Source organism: Eublepharis macularius, chromosome 4 (assembly GCF_028583425.1).
Source record: "Eublepharis macularius isolate TG4126 chromosome 4, MPM_Emac_v1.0, whole genome shotgun sequence".
NCBI lineage: Eukaryota > Metazoa > Chordata > Lepidosauria > Squamata > Eublepharidae > Eublepharis > Eublepharis macularius.
The window spans coordinates 74731896-74756045 of NC_072793.1; positions in this window are offsets into that span (position 1 = coordinate 74731896).

The following is a 24150-nucleotide window of genomic DNA, read 5'->3' on the forward strand; positions in this document are numbered from 1 at the left end:
TGGCTTTCCTTCTGGCTTTAACCCTTCAAAGTACTTCCAGCAGAGAGTCCCGTTTTTGCCACTGTGAAGAGAAAATGACCCATGGATCATGCCTTTCCTAGGGTGCAATATCTCTGAACCTTGGGGGGTCTTTGGAGGACAGTGAGGACTATGTCCCCTGCAAATTTGGTGCGTATTGGACATTGGGAAGGTCAGTTTGTAACCCCTCAAAGTAGCCGCCTCCCAACAGGCAGTTCCACTTTTGCCACTGTGAAGACAAAATGACAGCAAAGAGGGGGACACATGGATCATGCCTTTCCTGGGGTGCAATCTCTCTGAAACTTGGGGGGGGGCGGTCTTCGGAGGACAGTGAAGACTATGTCCCCTGCAAATTTGGTGGGTATTGGACATTGGGAAGTTCAGTTTGTAACCCCTCAAAGTAGCTTCCATCAGAGAGTCCCGTTTTTACCACTGTGAAGAGAAAATGACAACAAAGGGAAGGACTCATGGCTCATGCCTTTTCTGGGGTGCAATCTCTCTGAATCTTGGAGGGTCTTCAGAGGACAGTGAGGACTATGTCCCCTGCAAATTTGGTGGGTATTGGACATTGGGAAGGTCAGTTTGTGGGGTATTTAAAGAGCCCTGCCCCTTACTGTTCATTGTTTGTTGTTCAGGGATAGCAGCAACAAAACACAATTTCCCGTGCAATAACAATGTCTCCCTATTTTATTTACATTAGTTGCATAATTTAACAGAAGACTATACCACATGTAACCAGTCCTGGAAAAATTATTTTACAGGCGTCATATATGCTCCAAAGTCAATACATAAAGTGTCCAGTGCTTCAAGTGCTCTATTAATATTGCAACAGGTATTAAAGTGCAAATGCTTCCTAGCACCATGTACACACTAATTCTTTCATTCAAACTCAAGCTCGCCTTGTATTCCAACTGGAATTGGGTATAGTCCAAGATTTAGTTCCAATAAACTGTGTAGTTCACAGATTACAAGTAGACCCTTGCGTGTATTCTTTAGGTGTGTCATAATGCTTTGCCTACTTGTACTTTGAAAGGGAGAAAATATTTTTTAAAAAACTGTATTTTGTGTTGTTTGTGTTTTATTCTTTGTTGTGCAGTTGGTTCCCATCATAGGGAACAATGGGGAGGCTGGCCAGCCATCTCTGTAGGTGGTGGGGGTGTTAGGGGGTGGTTGTCTGTGTGTCAGGTCAGGTGCTCTTTCCCAGGGACAAGTTGGCACTCAGAAGTTTGCACACCATTGTGGCACCCCTGGGCTGTGCAGAATTGCCCTGGGAAAGAGAGTTTAGAAGTTCCCAACATAGGGAACAAAGGGGGAGGGCTGGCCAGCCTGTTCCTGGGGTTATGGGCGTAGGGCTGCTGGTGGTGGATTTAGGTCTGTGAGGGGCTAATGTGGGGATTTGGGTCTGTGTGTGGCAGCTGGGGGGGGAATTGGGTTTGTGTGGGGCTGTAGGGGGTGGACTTTGGGGGCTGAGAGCACCTACCTGGGGAGGCCATGAAATGCCCCCCCAAGTGGGAGCTGGCTGAGCCTTGGTGGGGGTGGGAGGAAAGGTGGGAGAAGGGCCCCTGAGGGTTGAGGGTTCCTTTGCCACCCCTGGCAAAGGAAGCCTGCCTCTTCATTTCCCCCCCATAGGAAATAATGGAGATCAGCAGCAGCAAGCACAAAATAGGAGATTAGCAGCAGCAATCTAAAGCTATGCCCTTTTTTTAGGCGAGGATAGGGGGGACCTGGTTTGGGGGGCCATAACATGGCTCCCCAAAGTCCAATCTGTCTGAAACTTGGGGGTTGTTAGAGGGGAGTTAGAGGAAGGCTCCCACAAATTTTGGCTTGATTCGGTGGGAAAATGCCTCCCCCAGGCTTCAAAGAAGCCTGGGGAGGCTTTTTCCCATTGAAAAAGCTTTCCTGAATCGCCCCGAATCGATTCGGGCAATGCCGATTCAGGATTCCCCCAATCGATTCGGGATTCCCCGAATCACCCCGAATCAGGGTGATTCGGGATTTTTTCAGGATTCGGATTCCCGAACTGCACACCCCTGTAACATACCTATAATATATAGTAGTAATAATATACATATATAGTAATAATGTATCTATTTAACCGTTCTCATTATCCCATATATTCTATGTAAAGTTCCCCTAAATATTATGCTGTCTTAGATTGTAATTACATTCCCCCTAAATGGTAAGATCCCTTCTCTCTCCCCTTTCCAACATTATTCTTTAAAAATTCTCAAACTGCCACAGTTCTCCTTTTATATCCTATTTTTTTCCCAAAAATTGTTTCAATTTCCCCCAATCAACAATATATTGCCCTAGGTCAAGATCTTTGAGTTTCCTTGTCATTTTGTCCATTTCCGCCATGTACAGCAATTTATAAATCCAGTCTTCTACAGTTGGTATTTCTTGTGTCTTCCATTTCTGCGCATACAAAAGTCTTGCCGCTGCAGTCATGTAAAATAACAATGTTCTATACTGCATTGGAACAGTCTCCATTCCCAAGTTCAGTAGCAACAATTCTGGGTTCTTATTTATTTGTATTTGTAAAATCTCATTAATTACTTCGATTATTTCTCCCCAGTACTGCTTAGCTACTTCACATGTCCACCACATATGATATAGTGATCCTTCATGTTTTTTGCATTTCCAGCATTTGTCTGACATATTAGTATTTCCTAGTGCAATTTTCTTTGGTGTTAAATACCATCTGTAAATCATTTTGTACACATTCTCTTTAATGTTCGTACAAGTTGAAATCTTCACTGTGTTTTTCATAGGTACTCCCATGCCTCCATTGTTATTTCCTTATGAAAGTTTATTGCCCACTTCACCATCTGGACTTTTACTGTTTCATCCGCCGTAAACCATTTTAGAAGTAATTTGTAGATCTTAGATATTTCCTTCTTGCCTTCTTGTAGTATCACTTCCTCTAGTTCCGAATTTTCCAGTCTTATACCTCCTCTCAGGCAGTTCGCATTATAAAGATCTCTGATCTGTCTATACTGAAACCATCCATAACAAGGAGACAATTCTTCTTCTGTCTTTATTCTCAGCTTTGAATGTTGTATTTGTGTCATCTCCTTGTATGTTAAGCATTGCTGTTCATTATCCACAGTTCTCGGATCTATTACTTCGTACAGAACCACCCATGAAGGAATTCCATCTTCCATATACACCTTGTATTTCTTCCAGACCGTGAAGAGGCTTCTCCGAATATAGTGATGCAAAAACATAGAGTCCGCTTTTACTTTATCATACCACATGTATGCATGCCATCCAAATATTTTTTTGTGTCCCTCCAGGGCCAGAAACTTGCGGTTTTTTAACGTTTTCCAATCTTTCAGCCTTACAAGACATACTGCCTCATGATACAGTCTTATGTTGGGCAATTGCAGGCCGCCTTTTTCCTTCGCATCTTGCAAAACCTTCATTTTCACTCGTGGTTTCTTGCCTGCCCACACAAAGTCTGAGATTTTCCTTTGCCATTTATCAAATTGTTTGGAGTCACGGATAATTGGAATAGTTTGCAACAAGAACATCACACGTGGTAAGACATTCATTTTTACTGCTGCTATTCTTCCCAGCCATGATAAGTTCAGTTTGTTCCATTTTATTAAGTCTCTCTCTATTTGTATCCACAGTTTCTCATAGTTATTTTTGAACAAGTCTATATTTTTCGCAGTCAGTTCGATACCAAGGTATTTTACTTTATTAGTTACCTCACAGTCTGTTATCTCCATTAGCTCTTGCTGCTTCTGTTTAGTCATATTCTTACATAAAATCTTTGACTTCTTTTTATTCACATAAAATCCAGCCAAATCTCCGAACAGTTTTATTTTCTCTATTACTTTTGGCATATTTTCAATTGGATCTTCTTCTATTAACATTATATCATCCGCAAAAGCTCTGACCTTGTAGGAAAACTCTTTTATTTTCATACCTCGAATTGTATCATCCTCACATATTTGAATCATTAGTATTTCCAAAACCAAAATAAACAACAATGGAGACAAAGGGCAACCCTGCCTAGTTCCTTTGCTGATTTTCAGTTTTTTAGTCAAGTCCTCATGCACTATAATTGCTGCACTTTGGTCTCTATAAATTTCCTTAACCGCTTGTATGAATTTTTCTCCCATTTGCAACTTTTCCATGGTAGCAAACATAAAGTCCCAGTTCAGATTTTCAAATGCTTTTTCCGCGTCTACGAAGAAAAGACCAACCTCTCTATCACAGTGCTTGTCATAATATTCAATAGCATTTATAACTGTCCTCAAATTGTCTTTAATTTGTCTGTTAGGTAAGAATCCCACCTGCTCTTCAGCAATGAATTCCGACATCCATCCTTTCATCCTCTCTGCCAACACCTTTGCAAATATTTTATAGTCATTATTCAGCAGCGAGATTGGTCTATAATTTTTAACATTAGTCAAATCTTGACCTTCCTTCGGAATCAGCAATATGTTGGCTTCATTCCATGAATCAGGAATCCTTTGATCTTGCATCACTCCATTCATTGCTTCTTTCAGGAAGGGCGCCAGTTCATTAGCCATCACTTTGTAAAACTTTGCCGTTAGTCCAGCTGGTCCTGGCGCCTTTCCTATTTTTGTTGATTGTATAGCTTCCTTTATTTCTTCTTCCGTCACTTCCTTATTTAATTTCTCTTTCCATTTTTCAGAAATTGTCGGGATTTTCACCTTCTCTAAATATTCCACTATTGACTCTTTACTCACTTCTTTTTTTTTGATACAATTTTGCATAAAACTTGAAGAAGGCTCTACTAATGGCCGCTTGGTCCATAAACACCTTGTCATCTTCTAAAATTTTACTTATAGTTTTTTTCTCCTTCCTTTTTTTTAATTGCCACGCCAAATATTTCCCGGGCTTATTTGCGCCTTCAAACGACCTCTGATTCATCCTCTTTAAATTCCACTCTAGTTCTTTATTGTCCATTGCCGTCAATTGCTCCTGCAGAATTTTAATATCCTGGTATATTTTCTTTTCCCCCGGTCTTTTCTTAAGTTGTACCTCTTTGGCTTTTATTTTATCCAAAATTTCAGATCTCTTTTCCTCCTTTTTCTTCCTACTTCTTGCATTCAAGTCCATTAGTATGCCTCTTATGACCGCCTTATATGTATCCCATACTTTATTAGTCGGCACTTCTTTGTTCAAATTATATTGTATAAAAATTTTGGTCTCCCTTCGCAGCAACGCGATATTTTCTTCTATTTGTAACAAGTCCTCATTTATTCTCCATCCTTTTCTTTTATTGTTTTTCCCAAACCTCCACATAATTGGATTGTGATCTGAGCCTACCTTTGGCAGTATCTCCACATCTCTAGTCCATAGTGCCAGTTCTTTAGAGGCCCAGATCATGTCTATTCTTGATAGTGTGAAATGCCTTGCAGAGTAAAATGTATATTGTCTGTTTTTAGGATATTGTCTCCTTCACACATCTTCTAAGCTTTCTTGTTCCTTAAGCGTAAAAAACGCCTTTGGCAGTAGTCCTCTTTTTTGTGAGCAACTTTAGACTGCTTGTCTTCCTCCAAGTTTGTAACTCCATTGGAGTCACCCGCCAAAATTACGTCTTCATAGGACAGTTCATCTAGTTGTTTCTCTAAGTCCTTAAAAAAATTTTCTTTTGCACCATTGGGTGCATAAATCCCAATCATCAATATATTCTTAGAATTCCAAATAATTTCCACTGCTAGATATCTGGCTTCTGCATCTTTTAAAACTAATCTGGGCTGCAATTCATCTTTTATATACAGTACAACTCCCCTCTTTTTCTTTTTAGAGGCAGCAACAAATTCTTTTCCCAATTTAACAAATTTCAAATATTTTTCATCTTGCTTTCTAATATGTGTCTCTTGCAGACAGACTATATTGCATTTTTGTTTTGATAGCCAGTGGAAAATAGCCTTATGTTTACAAGGTGAATTTAGTCCATTAACATTCCAAGATATAACTTTACACTCCATGATCACTTTCTTATACTTTTTGATAAGTTCTTTTCATTTTCCCTAATAAAAGTCTCCATCTCGTGACCAGATCTGATGCTCTTTCTTACCCCACCAAACTCAAATGCCAGTCCTTTTGGTATTTCCCATCTATATCTAATTTTCAGTTCCTTTAGCATCTGTACCAGTTCTCTGCATTTCTTCCGCTCAAATAGCACCGATCTGGGCAGCTCTTTCATAATTCTCATCGCTTTTCCATCGACTTCTAATGGATCCTGAAACTGTTTGCTCACAATTTATTCTCTTGTGTTTCTAGTCGTAAATTGCATAATCATGTCCCTTGGGAGTTTCCTCTGGGCTGCAAATCTGGAATTGATTCTGTACGCCACGTCCAAAAAAGCTGCAATTTCTTCCTCTTCTTTCCCCAGGTAGTCTGCCAAGATTTCTGTAATCTGGTCTTGGGCTGATTTTCCCTCTACTTCTGGGATCGCACGAAATCTTAGTTGCTTTTCCATCTGTTTACATTCTGCAACGGCCATTCTGTCTCTCATTCCTCTCATTTCAGTCTTTTGCACATCTGCTGAAGTTTCTACCGTTTCCTCTACTACGTTAACTCTCTGCTGTGTAACTTGTAAGTCATTTTGTATTTTATCCATACCTTTTGTCAGTTCTGCCATTTCCGATTTAAGTGTCTCTTTAAAATCTTTTAGTTCTTTCGCCATCTCTTGCATCATGTCCTTAAGCTCTTTATTCCCCTCTGAAACTTTTTTGTCCAGGTTCTCCATTGTAGTTTGCCACTCTCTCTTCGACATCGTGGGGCTGGCTCTGCTTCACTCCCACGAGTCTGCCCTTTTCCTTAGATCCGTGGTGCTTTTTTAATGCTCTCTATTATTTTTAAAAGTCCAATTCCAGTTTGTTTTTGTCAAAGACTATTTTAAAGTGTCCAAAATGTTGGGCGTTTTTTCTCTTTGGTTTTATACTGAAGCACTCACCCTTACCTTCTTCAAAGATGGCCTACTTCCTTTTTCATTGAAGTCACTGCTTGCCCTGTTCCAAAATGGTGTCACCCTACTTCCGGCGTTTGAGGAAAGGGCCCTTCTCTCCACTCTCTTTATAGTTCTGACGTACTTCCTGTTCCCCTACGTTGCACAGCAGTTTTCACGATTTTTAAACTTTCTCACAGTCCATTATCTCTTCTCCACCACAGGTATGTAAACTATAATCCAATTTCCCCGCTAGCTTCTCTTTACAAAGTTACTTTTTCAAATTTTTTCTTGCCGGAATCTTCCACCTTATGTAACTAGTCTGTTGCAGTTCTTAAATCCACTTTAGCCACTTATTTAGCCACTTAGCCACTTGTAATCTGTCCCGTACTGATCGCTATCTTTACCTTCTTAAACGTTTTTCTTGGGTTGTAATCGCTGCTTCTGTAATCCGATCAAATCCAATCCCTTTGCTGTTTTACTGAGGCTTGGGCATGTAGGTCGTATGCCAGAATTTGACTCCAGAGCCACTGCAGAGATCTTAGCAACCTTTCTTCAGGTGGGACCTCAAGGGTGGGTCCCCCCCTCACCCAAGATCAACGTGCCCTCAGGTCCTCGAGCGTTCTCGCCTGTTCTCCACCTAAGAACAGGTGGCTGCGGGCAACTTGCGCCCCTCCAGCCTTCCAAACAGTGGCACGGACAGCTCAGCACTTAGAGCTGCATTAGACCTCCATGGATCCCAAACCGGAAATCACAATTAGCTGGAGTTTTGAGCTTTTCTTCTAGACCATTCTCCGGCTATTGTTCTAATGGCTTATTCAGCACATGTGTGTTTGCAGTAGCCACATATGACTACTTTTGAATTTCCCGTTGATGGGTAAGTAACATAAATAAGTCATTTTAAAAAACTGATTTTCTTTCTATCAGTTTTCGTCATTTTCCAGCTTTCACATCCATGCATGTTAATAGGAATGCCATAGTATGAATTACCAAACCATATAATTATCCATTCCATTTGAAGTTACATACAGTGTTGCAATTTATGAGCTTATGCTATATATTAGAAACTAGCAACATAGCCCATTGTGGGGAAAAAAATACAACAGGCACTAGAAACGGGAGGACGAACAGGCAGGCATTTGCTTCTCCTCCATCACTGATTCCAGCTGGTGAAGGATGGGGGTGGGCATTGTCATCTTCTCCACACCTGATCTCTGCCATGTGAAGGGGTGGTGAGCTTTGCTACCTGCTCCATGCCTGATACATGCCGGGAAAAGGGGGGCATTGCCTCCTGTTCTGCGCCTGACTACTGCTGGGTGAAGGGGGCAGGCATTGCTGCCTGCTCCGAACATGATCCCAACTGGGTGAAGGGGGGTGGGCATTGCCACCTGCTCCATGCCTGATCCTGACAGGTGAAGGTGGGTGGTGGGCTTTACTACCTGCTCTGCTCTTGATCCCAGCTGGGTGAAGGTGGTGCAGATATTGCCACCTGCTCTGCTCCTGATTCTGGCATGTTGAAGGTGGGGCAGGCATTGCTGCATGCTTGGCTTCTGACTCCGGCAGGGTGAAGACAGGGTGGGCATTGCTACCTGCTCAGTGGCTTATTCCAGTAGGTTGAGTCTTTTGAATGTATGATTAAATGGGCAAAAAATCGTGGACACGATATATTAATGGAGCAATGGGAAAATATGTGGACAAGAGGGCTGAAATTTACATTAAGCTCCAGTATTAAAGAAAATTTTACCAAATGATGTATCGTTGGTATATGATTTCTGAAAAATTGGCTAGAATGTATAAGGGGGCGTCAAATGTATGTTTGAAATGTGCCAAACAAGAAGGGACATTTTTCCATATGTGGTGGACATGTAAGAAAGCAAAGAGTTTTTTGTTGCAGATACAATAATTGATTCAGAAGATTTTGAAGATTAATCTTCAGCTGAAACTAGAGACTTTTCTGTTGGGAATAACAGCCAGTTGAAAAAAAACCCTTTAGAACACTGTTTTTATACTTTATTACAGTGCCAAGAGTACTTTATGCACAAAAGTGGAAAACTACAACATTGCCTACAGTGGAGGAATGGTTGACAAAAGTTTTGGAGTTTGTGTCAATAGCAAAACTTACTGCATTGATTAGAGAAAGGACATTAGTTAACTTCTTGACTGAATGGAAACCGTTAATAGACTTTTTGCATGAAATGGATAACAAGGATTTGATGACATCTGCATTTATAGATCAAGAAACATAAACAATAGAAAAGAGAGGGGGTTTGTGACTAACTTAGAATAAGTGTGACTCTAGAAATGATATATACTTGTCGCGGAGAAAATCGGAACTCAATCTGTAGTGTAATCTGGGGGGGAGGGTTGTTTTCTTTTCCCTTTCCCTTTTAATTATATGGATATATGTATTGTTAGTGTGTCATGTTTAGAATTGTGTGTTTTTTCTTATTCTCTATGTTTATTGTTTATTATGTTATGGTGTGTAGTTTATAGTTTAAATAAAGAAAATTTTTAAAGGAAAACATTTTCAAGCCAGGAAAAAGTTATTGGTGGAGAGAGTTTAATTCAATTACTGCTAAATTACTGTAATAAAATGTATTTGTAAAGAGCTGCAATAGATACACATATAGTATCAGCCAAAAGAACAGGGTTGCCAGGTCCCCTTACCCCCCTGAGGGGTGGGGACCTGGCATTTACTGGGTGTCTCTTAATTGTGCAAAGCATGCACATGCCACCAGAAACAATGATGTCATTTCTGAAAGTGATGTTATTGTGCCCGGCAGCAGGCATGCTCCTGCACCTCACAGAGGCCATTATGGGTTCCTGTGAAGTGCAGAAGCATGTCCACTGCCGGATGTGATGGCATCACTTAAGGAAGCGATGTCATCATGTCCAGCAAGAGTGCACCTACCTACTGCATGCTGGCCTGAGAAGTGTTTTGCCTCCTGGGCCTGTTCCCTGGGCCCTTTCCCCCCTCTGGCCAGAAGAGTGGTGGCAGGGGGCAGAGGCTGGGAGCAGGGGATACCCTACCCCAACCCGAGAGTCCTTCGAAGCCCTTCTACAGAACCTTAATAGCTGCTATATTTTGATGGATATTTGGAGTTTTTTTATGGTATTTCATAATTTTTATTTATTCTATAATTTCTCATGGAACCCTAACGATGTCCTACAAAACCTATGGAACCCGGTTTGGAAACATTGGTATATGGATTACCTTCCTAGAAAGGGCCTGCAAGTAAAGGAGACTATTTGTCTTCTTTATTTATTATCTAGACATTACTTAATTCTGACTAAAATATTATAAAGGTACATAGTGATTTTAGGAAATTGATTTTGAGATAGGTAATTGAGAAGAAAAAAGTAACCCATTTTTAGCTTACAGCAATTATTTTCTAGCAATCAGGCTTTTCAGAGTAATCATGGAAAAAGTGCTGCAATCAGTTTCAAGTTAATTATTTTTATAATCTTGGTTTGGATTTGCCAGCTTTGCTCTTAGATACCCAGGTGGTAGCTGTATCAGAACCACTTTTTATCAATTGCACCTGAGGCCTACTTCTAACTAAAATGGTTAACCTCAGTCTGAGCTGTACTGCTTTAGACTCCAAGTGAGATTTCACAACTGAATGCTCCCACATTTGAAAAAAGATCTGATCATACAGAAAACCAGTGAAAGAGATTCTAACCTCTTTTTCTTCCTGCCATGTTAGTTTTCTGTACAAAAGTGGAGACTTAGCTTCTGGTAATTATCTAAGTCATGGTGATCTCTACAGTAGGTTACATTAATATACTTATTCATATTCTTAACGTGCAGTTACCTTTGAAGACAATACAGAAATGTATTGTTTTACAGTTTTATTATTTGTTGTAAACTGCCTAGGATACTGTTTTAGAAAGATAGTGTACACATTTTCAAAGTAAAAAAATAAATAGCAGAAATGTGTTTTGCAAATACTAAATCGTTGAAACATCAGAATTATTGCTTATGATTATAACTGTTTGTGAAAAAAGTGTAGTTAGCAGTTTCAACCAGGAGATGGCACTTACTTGTTCATATGTTCATTAAACAATTTAATTTTCCTAAATTCTATTTATGCTCAGTATTTTTAAATTAAAATTTAAATTAAAAATTAAGAAGAAAACGTTTCCCTACTTAATTAAAAAGCTAACTGCAGATTGTTTTGCATTGAAATGGTGATCTGACTTATTATCATAGTCTGGAGTATTTATTGAAAATACATGCATACTTTTATTATATAAATTAGATTACTTAAAATATAAGTACAAAACATTGTATTCCAATTTTGTTTCTCAACCTTAGACTGTATTCTAAAACTTCTGGACCACAATGGGATATTTTGGTATATCAGCTTGTTAAAAAAAAACAGTAGGATGGAAGAAGGAAAGGTGTGTTGTGATTGTGGGGGCATGGGTAATTTTTTTTCAGGTTCCACAAATAAGTGGAATCAAGCATAACTGGTTTGAGAAACTAAGTAATTCTAAGGGCTTGGAGCTTCTTGTTCATACTCTGTTTAAAAAAGAGGAAACAAGTCATCCTGCAGCAAAAAGTACCTTATTTCACCTTCTGCTAGAATAAATCTTCAGATGGTACTGTTCCTGTGCTTATATAGGGCAAATCCACACACCCGCGGAGTGTCCCGGCGTTGCACTAAATGTTTGCTAAACACCCAGAAGTATAGCGTCTTTCTAGCGCGATTTCAGAAATCGCGCTAGAAAGACACTATACTTCCGGGTGTTTCGTGAACATATAGTGCAACGCTGGGATGCTCCGAGGGTGTGTGGATTTGCCCATAGTTGCCTTACTTAGAATGCTGTTAAAAAAACTCACATCATTGAAATAAGTGTTCAGTGGGATTTTTTTCCCAGAAAGAAAATATTTTTTTATGATTCAGAGGATAATTTTTATAACGATGCTATTGATAATAATTTACGCTGTTAACAGGTCTGATGCTGAGTAGTCTGAAGAAAGTGTGATGCTTCCTGATAGAATGTATGTATACTGTGGTTTTGAGTTCAGTTAATCTGTGAGCATCCAAACTGATGGCAAAGATGGTATTAGATGCATCATAGTTTTGAAAGTGATAAAATGTCTTGACTTCCTACGCCACCTGGTGGAGATAGGAATCAGTGGTTTCTTCATAAAGATTTTGAGCGACTTTAGGTGGACCCTACCTGAACATTTCTAAACTGTAGTAATTATTAGCAACAAATGTTAAGATGTTATGAAAATGATGCATGATTTCATTCGACTAACCAGCTGTCAAAGGAACTGAGGCAGTCAATAATACCTATTGAAACTAGTTTCAGGTGGGTAGCTGTGTTCATCTAGTAGAAGAGTAAGATCCAGGTCCAATAGCACTAAGACCAACTAGATTTCTAGGGTATGAGCTTTTGAGAGTCAAAGCTCCATGATTTGATCCAAAAAAAGGAAATATTTTTGTGCTTATACCATCGTGCACACACATGTCTCTCTCTGGAGTGTGGCCACTATGGGCCAAGACAGATGACACAAAGGGGAGTTCTATGCTTGCAGCCTCCAGGACATTTTTTTTTAAAAAAAAATCACTTATCAGGCATGCAAAGACTCAGTCCAGAGCAGGACCTTGATGCAGTGGTGGTGGTGGTGTTTAAGCTCTGCACCATTTTCCTGACTTAAACAGTTCCCATGGGAGCTGATATTTGCTTGTTGAGGAAGCATATGGATTCTATAGAACCAGTTTGGGGTAGTGGTTAAGAAGAGCAGGACTTTAGAGCTGGGTTTGATTCTCCACTCCTCTGCTTGAAGACAGCTGGGTGACCTTGGATCCGTCACAGCTTCTCGGATCTCTCTCAGCCCCACCTACCTCACAGGGTGATTGTTAGGGAGATAATAATAGCATATTTTATATAAATTGAATGTTATTATTATTATATTTGAAACATACATGCATGAATTAAGCATTTAAATATGCAACCTAAAATGACAAGAGTCCCAACAGAGACAGATAAATAAATAAATAAATAAATAAATAAACTTAGATATACTATGAAACACTGCAGATGCAATCCCAAGGAAAGTGAATATTCTTGTGTTCAACTAATATCAGTGGACTTTAGAAATGACTAATTTTGTGCAGATCATACTCAGTGCTTGCATCTTAAAGTAATTTATAGCATACATTTACAAGGAATATAAATTTGATAATGGCAAATAACATATGATTAATGGAATATGAGGAGAACTGGCTGTCTCCCATTTCCATATGTTAATTAATTGACTGAAGTCGGAGTAACTTTATAACTTGACGCGAATTTTAAAACTAATCAGGAAGCATAAAGATATTTCATGTATAACTTCTATTAACTGGAATTATATTTGCATGAAAGACCTATCTATTGTGATTTCTGACTGCTTTACTGACTACTAAGGCAGGCTTTTGTAATATAACACATACACACACACACTCAGAATTCATCCAAAGCTAAGAAAATCCATACACCAAATCATATTGAGTAAAAATGTGGGGCCTAAAATATTTCTGCTTTCATAACTTGACAGTATGCAGCATCAAATATTGGCTGTTGTATTCAGCACCACACAGCCCACAAAAAAGAAAGCTATGACATGAGCCTGCAGGTGGAAGCAAAAGCAATTACTATAGTTTTCATGTCAGGAATTTCCTTGAAGATAATTAACCAAATGATTAGTGAGGAGAGTGACGCTAAGCAATTGCGATCTGCATTTTCTACCATTTTCTTCGCTAAAGTTAAGGAACAGAAAGCTTCCTTTTGTTGCCTGGCAACTCACAAGTGCTTGTAGATTTGTTTAAAAGAGTGTGAGCTAAATTCTTCTCACAAAGTACCAATTTGGCAGACAAGTTAATGTGCTCCAAACAGGCAGTTGATAAAAACCCACCTGGATAATGCCTTTTCTTTGTTTAAAAAAAGAAGCTCTCTCTATGCTAATTAAAATAAATAGGCTTAAAAGAAAGTTTGGATAAAGGAAAGCTCTCCTGACCTTTAAAATTGTGCCAATCATTTCCAGGCCTTGTTATCTGACATTCCTATTAGATATATCTTGCTTTAGCCAGTTCATATCCTTTCTTAAAAATTCCTCAATTTACTATATTTATATCATATGTAAGGACATTTATTAGGAAAAATGCTAAACGTAGTAGTAGTTTTCTAAAGCAAACAATTAGCAATAATACCAATCTTTCCCAAAGTGTATGTTGCAGGTATTATAACTAGGGGTGTGCAAAACCAAACAAATACACTGGAAATACACCTGGAAATTTCCCTAAAGCAGTTTCCGGAAAGCTGAACCAAATCTGGGAAACTACATTGTAACAATCTCTCCCACCCAAAATGTGTGTTTCATTTCATTTTGGTTCTTGCCTCATAGACCCTTTTCGCACTTACGGTTTAAACCGCCCTTTATGAGCATTCGCCCCGATCGCAGTGGCTTCGGCATTGCACCTGTTCATTTCACACTGTCCACTGCAATTTCGATTTGGTGTCTGTGCTTCATTTCAAAACCTCGGTGCAATTCTGGGCTTTTGGGGCCTTGCAATTCACGTCACAGTTTTTTAAAAAAAATTGAGCATGCGTAGTGACGTTGCAATGTTGGAACCCTTCCCCCCTTTTTGCTGATTGGGCTGTCCCCTGCCCACCGGAGAGGCAATTGGTGGCAGAGTTCTGGGGGAAAACATGTACCACTCTCATTTTTTTAAATCAAGCCAGGAAAGGGTTAAAATGCTGCCGATTAATCTCCTCCCAGGAAGCAGAGGCTTGTTTCCAAAGGGCTGTGCAAAATGCTTGGGTTTTTTCCTCCTCTTTGGCAAAGTCTGAAACATGCCTGGGAGGGAGGGAAAAGCAGCCATTTAATCCTTTTCTGGCTTTTAAAGCCAGGAAGAAAGTGCAGGAACATTGCAACGTTGCAACCCATTCTTGTCTTTAAAAAAAAAAAGAATGTGTGTGCATGCCCTAAGGGAGGAAGGAGAAAGCAGCTATTTAACACTTTCTTTGATTTTAAAGCTAGCAGGGAATTAGCAGCAAGCTTAGAAATCATTCCTGGCTTTTGAAAAAAAAAAAACAGCATGCATACCGGGAGGAAGGAAACCAACGAAGAAGCAGCCTTATGACCCTCAGCTCGCTTTACTAAAAAAAATGGTGGACAAGGAGTTCAGAGAGCTGAGGAGGGTGGGAGTGGTTAATTCTGCACAAACCAATCAGCTCCCAGGGAAAGGGAGAGGGGGGGGAGAGAAGCAAAAAGGAGGCAAAAGTGTTCACATTAGCAAAATGCGGGCCAGCTGCCAGTCGGCAGCGAACTTAAAAAAACATCGGGGTATGTCCGCAGGGGGAAAAATCGGGGATACAGCGGACAAAAAGCGGGACTGCATCCCATGACTGCTTTTAAGTGTGAAAACCTTGCAAACATGGGATGTGGAACAGGTACAAACGCGCTCTAAAAACCGAGTGCGAAATGTACCATAGTGGCAGCGGCGGCAGCAAGGAGGCACTGGGCCTGCACAGCAGCATCTTGCTTTCCTTAATGGCATCCACTAGCTGGATTCCAAAAGGATCCTGATGGGAGCCCTGATGTTATTAATTAACTGTGTTGGCGAGAAGGGAAAGTGTGCTCAATGTGCAACTGCATCCCCTTGCTCACCCGTTGCCATTAGTTTCTCTGCCAATCAGGTCCTTGCAAAAGGAGACCTCCTCCCCACCTATTGGCTTCAGAAACATTTGGAAGGGATCCAGAGGAGTTAGCCGTGTTAGTCTGTAGTAGCAAAATCAAAAAGAGTCCAGTAGCACCTTTAAGACTAACCAATTTTATTTTATTGTAGCATAAGCTTTCGAGAATCAAGTTCTCTTCATCAGATGCCTGATCCGAACTGGTCAAATACAGAAGAGGTTGTGTTCTGTATTTGACCAGTTCGGATCAGGCATCTGATGAAGAGAACTTGATTCTCGAAAGCTTATGCTACAATAAAATAAAATTGGTTAGTCTTAAAGGTGCTACTGGACTCTTTTTGAATTTGGAAGGGAGAATGTGCAGATTTCAACCATAGGTGGCAATTTTAAAGACACTTCCCTGGGTGTAAGTACTATTGAATAACATGGGAGTTACATCTGAGTAGACCTGTTTAGGGGGTTGTGCATCTTCTTTTGTTTTGTGGTGCTACTTGGACAGTGGTCCGTCTCCCCCACCTTTATTAGGGGATGAACTATTGTTGTGAGGAAAAGTGTTGCTATTGGAGGGGGGTGCAAGTAGTCTGTTCAATCAGTCAAACTTAATAAAAGCCCCAGAAGACTTAAATCACAGACTGCAATTCTAAAGACACTTCCCTGGGAGTAAGCACTGTTGAATAACATGGAACTTACATCTGAGTAGATCTGTTTAGGATTCCTCCCTCCCCCATCCTACAAGCCATTCACCCCTTTCCTGCCTGCCCACAACAAAAGGAAAAGTTATGGGGAAAACCTCAGGTCCGTTTAGGTGGGGGAGGGTTCAGACAATTGTGTCACCTGCCTGCACTTGGGTGATGCAGATTGACAGTGATTAGTGAGAGAACTCCCCCTCATTGGAGGAACAAAACTGCAAAGCACAAGAACCACGGTACCAACAGGCAACAGAAGGATGCAAAATTCATAATTTATTGGCATTATAGGAAAAGGAAAAAAGTGAACATAAAGCAAGATTGTTTTTAATGTCGCTGCCCTGCAAATCCTTTGCCAGCCAGTTTCCCACCATAATGCACACCTGCCAATACTTGCCTTTTCCAGAGTCCATTGTTGTTGTGAATGTGTAGTGTAACTCACACTCGGTAGAAAAACTCAGTGGTTTGATGGTTTAAAAGGAGAACTGTATTCTGTTTGATTTTGTTGCCATTGAGTACAAAAACACCTGTTCTAAAGAGCCTGGAAGCCCTCATTGCAAAGAACTGGGCCAAAACTCATGATAACAGAGAAAACCAAACAGGTTATGTCCGAGCCAGCAATTCTCCATCTGGAAAAAAACAATAATGGTACATAGTTTCTACAGAAACCCAAAATCTGAAACTGAAATCAAAATTTTTTTAGTGCACACCCCTAATTATAATTGTATTTGTTTTACTGTTATCGTTACTTACAGGAATGCTTGATTATCTGTTTGTCTGGATTACAACAGAATTGCCAGATTGAAGAGTTCTTAAATGTTTGTTTTTCAAACATTCAAAATTTTTGAACACACATTTTCTAATTGCTTTCCTTATCTTTTATTGCTCATATTTTTTCTATATTAAAAAATAGGAAAATTAAAACAGGGTGGGGGGAGCTGGCTCAGTATTTGTTCATGGGAATGTTTAGGCCCAGTCACAAATACGTTGCAGGTACAAGTCCCTTGCTATGGCTCTCTGCCTCCCCCTCCTCCATCTGCCTGCCCAACACACCCAACACAACCATGAACAAAACCATTAACCTATAGAAGTGATGCTTTACTGAGTTGTCTAGATGCTGCTGGGGTGCAGGCAAGCGGCATGGCTGGTCTCTAAGAGCCAAGCCACAAGAGACGAATTACATGAGGAGAAGCACGTGAAGAGAGTCACAATGTTAGCTGGGAAGCTGAGTTTTAAAAGAGATCGGAAGGCTTTGTCAATTTCCCCTCTCTACAGAGCCAGGGAATTTCCTCTTTGCCTCCTGAAGGCTCTGGCAGCTTCACCTCCCCTTCTAGGAGGCGAAGAGGAAATTAACAAACCCTTTGAAGAGGGATCTTCCCTGCTTCTATAGAGAGGGGAAAGTGACAAAGCCTTCTGATCTCTCTTAAAACTCAGCTTCCTGGCTAACACTGCGACTCTCTTCAAGTGCATGTCCTTGTGTAATTCATCTCTTATAGCTTTGTTCTAAGTTTCATTTTACATCTCTGCCTGTCAACTACAGTTTGATCCTGCAAGTCTAATTCAGTCTGAGTCTGATAAAAGCTGCCAACTGATTACTGCTGTTAACTTCATAGGCACTAAAGTAGTACATAACACTGCAATGTAGCTGATGCATGACTTGCTTAACAATGACCTAGTGGCATACAAAATCCAAGCAGAAGAGCGAATTGTATGCATTCATCATCAGCGGCTACTTAACTACCCACGGTGTTGTCACTGTGCAGACATAAAACTACAAAGCTAAGTATGTTGTTAATTTTGCTGCAAATGCTATACACATTGAACAGTGAGCGAATCATCAGGACAAATGTAAGAGGTTCTCAGCTCAACAGAATTGTGACCAAAGCACATTCAGTCTTCAAACACCTATTTTATGGACATTAACTCAAGTAAATGCCTGTCATTCTCTCAGGCACTACGTATATGTATGTTTGTAAGAAGAGGCCAAGCATATTTTGGGAACCCTGCAAGGGTGCAGCCCATTGCACTACTGATGGTAGGTTCTTTCTTATCCTTACTACAAAAATATCCCCAAATGCACAATTCTGCTTTTCTGTATAGGAGAACACGGCAGCTATTCTCTTATAGAGCAGAAGCAAAGGAATGAATTAATGAGGGATATAATGATTCAAGGATGATAATGATAATTCATGTAATAGCTCTACGTAAGTACACACACACACAAGATGCGAGGCTACTAGTATCATCTGAAAACCCTCCTAAAGCCTCTGCATTTCAAACCATTGATTGACAGACATAACAAATTATGTTTGATCTTGCCCATTGTGTCGAATGCCCAAGTTCAAATGCTGGCAAAATCCAGTTTACTGTGGCTGGAGTGGCAGCAAGCAAGGGCAGAATGGGCAAAAGACTGTCTGGAGACACACTTAATATTATCTCTTGGCAACAAGTTTACACACTAAGGGAGAGCAGCAGATTTTGGATGTGTATGATAGGCATTAGTTCAAGAGTGGCTCTCAATGATCAACTGACTTCCAGGAGCACTGCTCCCAAAGCAACTTTTCTTTCTTTCTTTCTTTCTTTCTTTCTTTCTTTCTTTCTTTCTTTCTTTCTTTCTTTCTTTCTTTCTTTCTTTCTTTCTTTCTTTCTTTCTTTTTCTTTCTTTAAAAAGGGTGGGAGGCAGAGATAAATAGTGATTTGACCATGGTCTTCCAGCAAACTTTCATGGCAGAGTGGGACTCAAAACTGACTGTGTCGCATTTGACTCCGCTATCTTGAAGTATGTCATATTTACACTTTCCAGTCCTTGTGCCTTTAGTGATTCTCCCACCTTATTCAACACACTGTCAAGGGTAGGGTTCTCTTTCTTGCATCCCATTCTTCAAGGAATGTTGATGATTAGAACAGTATGGCCAGCAACCTTGCTGCCAAATCAATCTGGGTAGCCTTATAACCGGCTGAAATATAGAGAGCCTTTGGTTCTTGTTTAATTTCTGATCACAAGTTCAGAAATGGTGGCCTGGGAACCTCAGAATGGTGTTAATAATTATGGGACTCCAACAAATTGTCTGAAACACAAAGGTGGGTCAGATGACTGGTTTGAATAAAAGTAACTTATACTGAACCATCAGGTGGGAATTAAAATTTAATTTAGAAGGTACTATCACTGCTGTGGTGCTGTGGCGATTTATTTGATTGATTGCTGCTTTCTTTCACCTTTGTGAGCCTTAGGTTTTTACTATCTGAGGAAATTAAGGCTGAATTGCAGCAGGAAATTCCTTGTACCCAGGTGTTTCTGATTATCCAACAAATAATTCCTCTAGAGGGGATGCAAGGATTTTTGGAATCTAAATGATTGCTTATTGCTTAGTACCATATATACTGCCCTTCTGACAGCTTTTCTAGTTGTTCCTCGTCAGAGATGGGAAACTTCTGCTGGGCTAAGCAACAGGTTAGGCAAACTGATAATTTCATTGTTCTGTTGTGAGAGTCTGATGAAAAGTTGAAAAGCTAGTTTTATGGCATTGTCTTGTTCAATGGGCTCAGTGGAGAAACCACTCATCAGTTTCTCTTGGAGTTGTTTTGAGTTTCTCTTCTTCTATGTTTTGATTCAGCATTTGCTCCTTTCCATCGATCACAGTGTATTCTTAGAAAATTTTTTTTTTTTCCACTTGGTCAGAGTTGGGACCTATGAAAGTGAGTCTTAAGAAACTAAGAGTCTTCCAATGGACTCGATGCTCCTTGTTTGTACCAGTTGTGTACTTCAGTGTTAATTCAGTGGTAAGAAAAGTGTGGAATGAACATTTGTAGCAACTTGGGGTGGGGCAGAAATCTGTATTTTCAAGAAAGACAGTAATTAAGCATGCAAATCCCAGCAGAGAAAGCTGTAATAAACTTATTAGTCTTAAAAGCACTGCAGAAACAACCAGGAAGTGGTTTCTTCTAATATGTAAATGCATTTAACAGCTCCTGTGCCTACACATGTGCTTCTCAATCCAAGAGCTCTGGTCATTGCTCCTTCTGCCCTATCTGGTCATTCCCCTCTCTGCCATGGAAGTTTGCTGGATGACCTTCACTTCTCTCTCTCTCTCTCTTAGACTAACTTAACTTACAGAGTTGTTTTTAAGATAAAATGGAGGAGGGGAGAATGTTGTCAGCTGCTTTGGATCCCCATCAAAATGAAAAGTACTGTAAAAAGTATTGTTTGTCAATCCTTTGGGATTCACCAACTTGAGCAGGCTATAAAATGATTTCCAGGGGGCACTATTACCTGCTACGCTGTATGACCCCTACACTAGAGTATTTGCCTGCTAGTTTACATAAGAATGACTACACATCAAGGATTCAACATCAAACCCTAAAAATGCTACACAAAGGCCACCACTAGAGATGGGCACGAACAGCAATACCAAAAAAAAAAAAAAAGCCATGAACAGCCCAATCTGCTGTTTGCAAACAAGCTGTTCATGAGGCCCCATTCTAAACGAACAGGTGGTTGTTGCAAGCCTGTTCGTTGCTGTTCATCAAGCCAGACAGTCTGGCACCTGCAATCAATCCCCTTGGCAATTTAGGCAGGGATTGTCTGAACTCTGTCTGAACTCCTGCTGTTGCCCTGGAAACCCCAATCTAAGACCAATTTAGCTTGATAGGCAGGTCTTCCTTTCAAGTGTGGAGCTCCAAATTTGTTACAAGGGAGCAAAGAGCAGGGGGGAGGGGGGCTCCCAGCTCTGGTTTTGCAGACAGTAGAGAGGGAGAGACAGTTGCTGTTGGCATTTTGATAGAAAGAGTGCATTCGAGCTTGAATTTTCTTTGTGTGTGGTGGGATTGGGATCTACCCTTTCAAGTTCCAGGGCTGCTGCCAGGCTCTGGGCCAAGTTATTATTTATTATTGGTACCTTTCCTGCTGCCTGCTCAGGTAAGGTTTCTGTGAGTGGTGTGGTAGGGATCTACCCCTTCAAGTTCCAGGGCTGCTTAGAGGCTCTGGGGCCAAGCTATTATTTATTATTGGTAGCTTTCCTGGTGCCTGCTCAGGTCAGGCTTCTAGGAGAGGTGCAGTAGAGATCTTGACTTGGATGATGGCTGGAGGAGAGCCTGCTGGCCCTCAAGAACAGCCAACCATGAACATGTTCATGAACAGGGCCATGTTCGTGGTTGTTCATGAGTCCCTGTTCATGGATGGCAACGAACAATGAACATCATGTTAATTTTTTTTCTGTTCGTGCCCATCTCTGGCCACCACAGTAAACCAATTAATGCTCTAATTTTATAGGAATCGTGATTATTTTCGATATCTAAACTATAGAAATCTATGTCTGCAATTTTCCTAGAGAGGCTACAGCATGATTAAAGAGTGGGAGAGAATCAGACTACTTACCATAGTTCTTGCAAGGGAGGCAATTTCCTAGAGAACAGGACATGAAGAGAATATTAGCTTTGTCTTGAAAATAACGTTGAGGTCAGGGGACACTAAGCAAAGGGGATTTCCCTGCAGCTCTTCCTAGCTCAGCAGTTTTCAGGGGGCTACTACAAGATCATAATCTATCTTTTACTCACACTTGATTTAACAAAAAAACAAACAAACCAGGGGAGCAAACACAACCTCCCGCCTGCAATCTAAAGTAGCAGACAGTCTAGGGACAGCTTTACCATGTTATTCTGTGAAATATAGAAACAGATCCTTACTGAAATCTAACATTCAAAGAGAAAGTGGGTCTGCATATTATATTCATCTCCAGCTCTATTATTTTTATTATGAATTTCTTTAGGACTTAACAGTGAAGAAAAGTAGAAGCATAAGCAATTCTCCTTGACAACCACACTTGGTTGAAGGACTTCAGATGATTATTCCTGGCTTCAGGTACTCCTATGGTTGCTCCCATTACAAAGTCTCTAGCTTATGGGCTTCGATAAAAACCATTCTAGCTTTGTTTTTAACAAGGATTACCATCTTGAAATGAAAAATAACTGCCCACAAAATAAATAAGTGAACTTACTATTTGCACCATGTGGGAATACAATATGCAGTCATGTAGCAATAGAAAAGCCATTTTATTGCATATAAACAAATTCTGCCAGCCACATGGAAATACTTTAACCTTACCAACAAAGGTGATGGCTGTTACAGATTATGGGGGGATAGGAATGGGTAATTTGGACTTTAACCTCGAATACCAACCATGGAAAAATATTAGGGGATTTCAGTTGAATGGATGGTAGAATGGGGACATATTATTTGATATTTTGATTGGCACCTTACTTGACCACAAGAAAAGATAGCTATGCTGTTCTGTATCTGATAATAACAAATAATGCTGCATGTACTTCTGACTGTCATTAAGAAGAAAACCAAAATGAGTCTTATAAGTTGCCCCTATAAATATGATAGTATGTCAACCGCCAGTCTATCTTGTCAGAAGAAAGCAAGAGAGTGCTTGTGTAATTGTTTGTTATTGCTGAATTCTACAAAGAATTTGTTAAATCAGACTCTAGACTTGTAAATCTAAACAGCTTCAAAAAAGATCCCAGGTTGGGTTGATCGCCTTTCTTCTCTATTAAATAGCTACAATCTCTCTCTTTTTCACCTCATTCATTTTATGACTAGCTAGACCTATTCCCTCTTAAATACGTACAGTTAAAATTACCCCCAAACATACTAATTTACCTATTTATCTGAAAGAATTGTTCCCCCAAAAAGGGTTTCCCCTTCTTGATGAGGGCATGATCTTTAATAAAAGACCTTTAAAAAAAATTATCTTCATCTGTTTGATGTTTAACTCAAAACAAATGGTAAGCATAGAGAATGTAAGTAAAAAAAACCCCTCTTCAGTTAAGTTATAAAATGTATTAAAGCTATATTAAGCTACAAATGATAAATAATGTAGTGGAGGTGGAATCATACCTTTCTAAGGGTTGCTATTATGTTTTCAAGATTCCTTGTTATTCAGATCAAGTCTTCCATACTATTTGTTGCCAAATGAATTATACTTTATGAAGTAAGAATTGAATTTGTCAACAGTAAGTGAGCATATTTAAAGTATTTTTCTCTCAAATAATTTTAACAGGACAGCCAAATCTATTAAATTTCAAAACACAGTATGGACATTTCAGAATTTAACTGATCCCCCCCACCCTTCACAGAACTGGCATATATAGTTTAATTTGTTTTGGTAAGTTTACCCAAGTGGCATATGAACATGTGAAACACTTTCAGGCCGTAGGTCCATCTATTCTAGTGCTGTCCAATCTTACTGGCAACTGTTTCCCAAGGCTTCAGGTAGAGGTTTCCTCCCAGCCATACTACCTGAGAGATCCTTCAACTTGAAATGCCAGAACATTCACACTTTTCCACTGAGTTGTTTGATTTTACAGTGCAATCCTAAGCAGAAGTACACCTTTCTAAATCCACTGAAATCAATGGTCTTAGAAGGGTATATCTTTGGTTAGGATTACAGTGTTGGACTGTTTTTGCTGTCCTGTCATTAAAATTCAACAGAATATCAATGGGATGATTATGGTTAAACAATTGCTTAAATCACTGTCATAGAAATTGATGGGACTTTCAAATCTTAAACCTGTCTAAAGTGAACCTATAAAAAGTCCACATCTTTTTTGGGTAGAAACATGCTGCAAATCTATCATTGTTGAACGAGTCCAGACTTCTTCCCTGCCAGCCTTGTATCCACCAGCACATCACATTTTGGAGCTGTCTAGCTCTTGAGTTCCAAATTTTGTTTCACAAAATCATACGCTTGCCTGCCTCAAAGCCCTCTGTTTTATGAAACAGATGCTAATGCTTCTCTGCTAGTATGCTTTTGTATA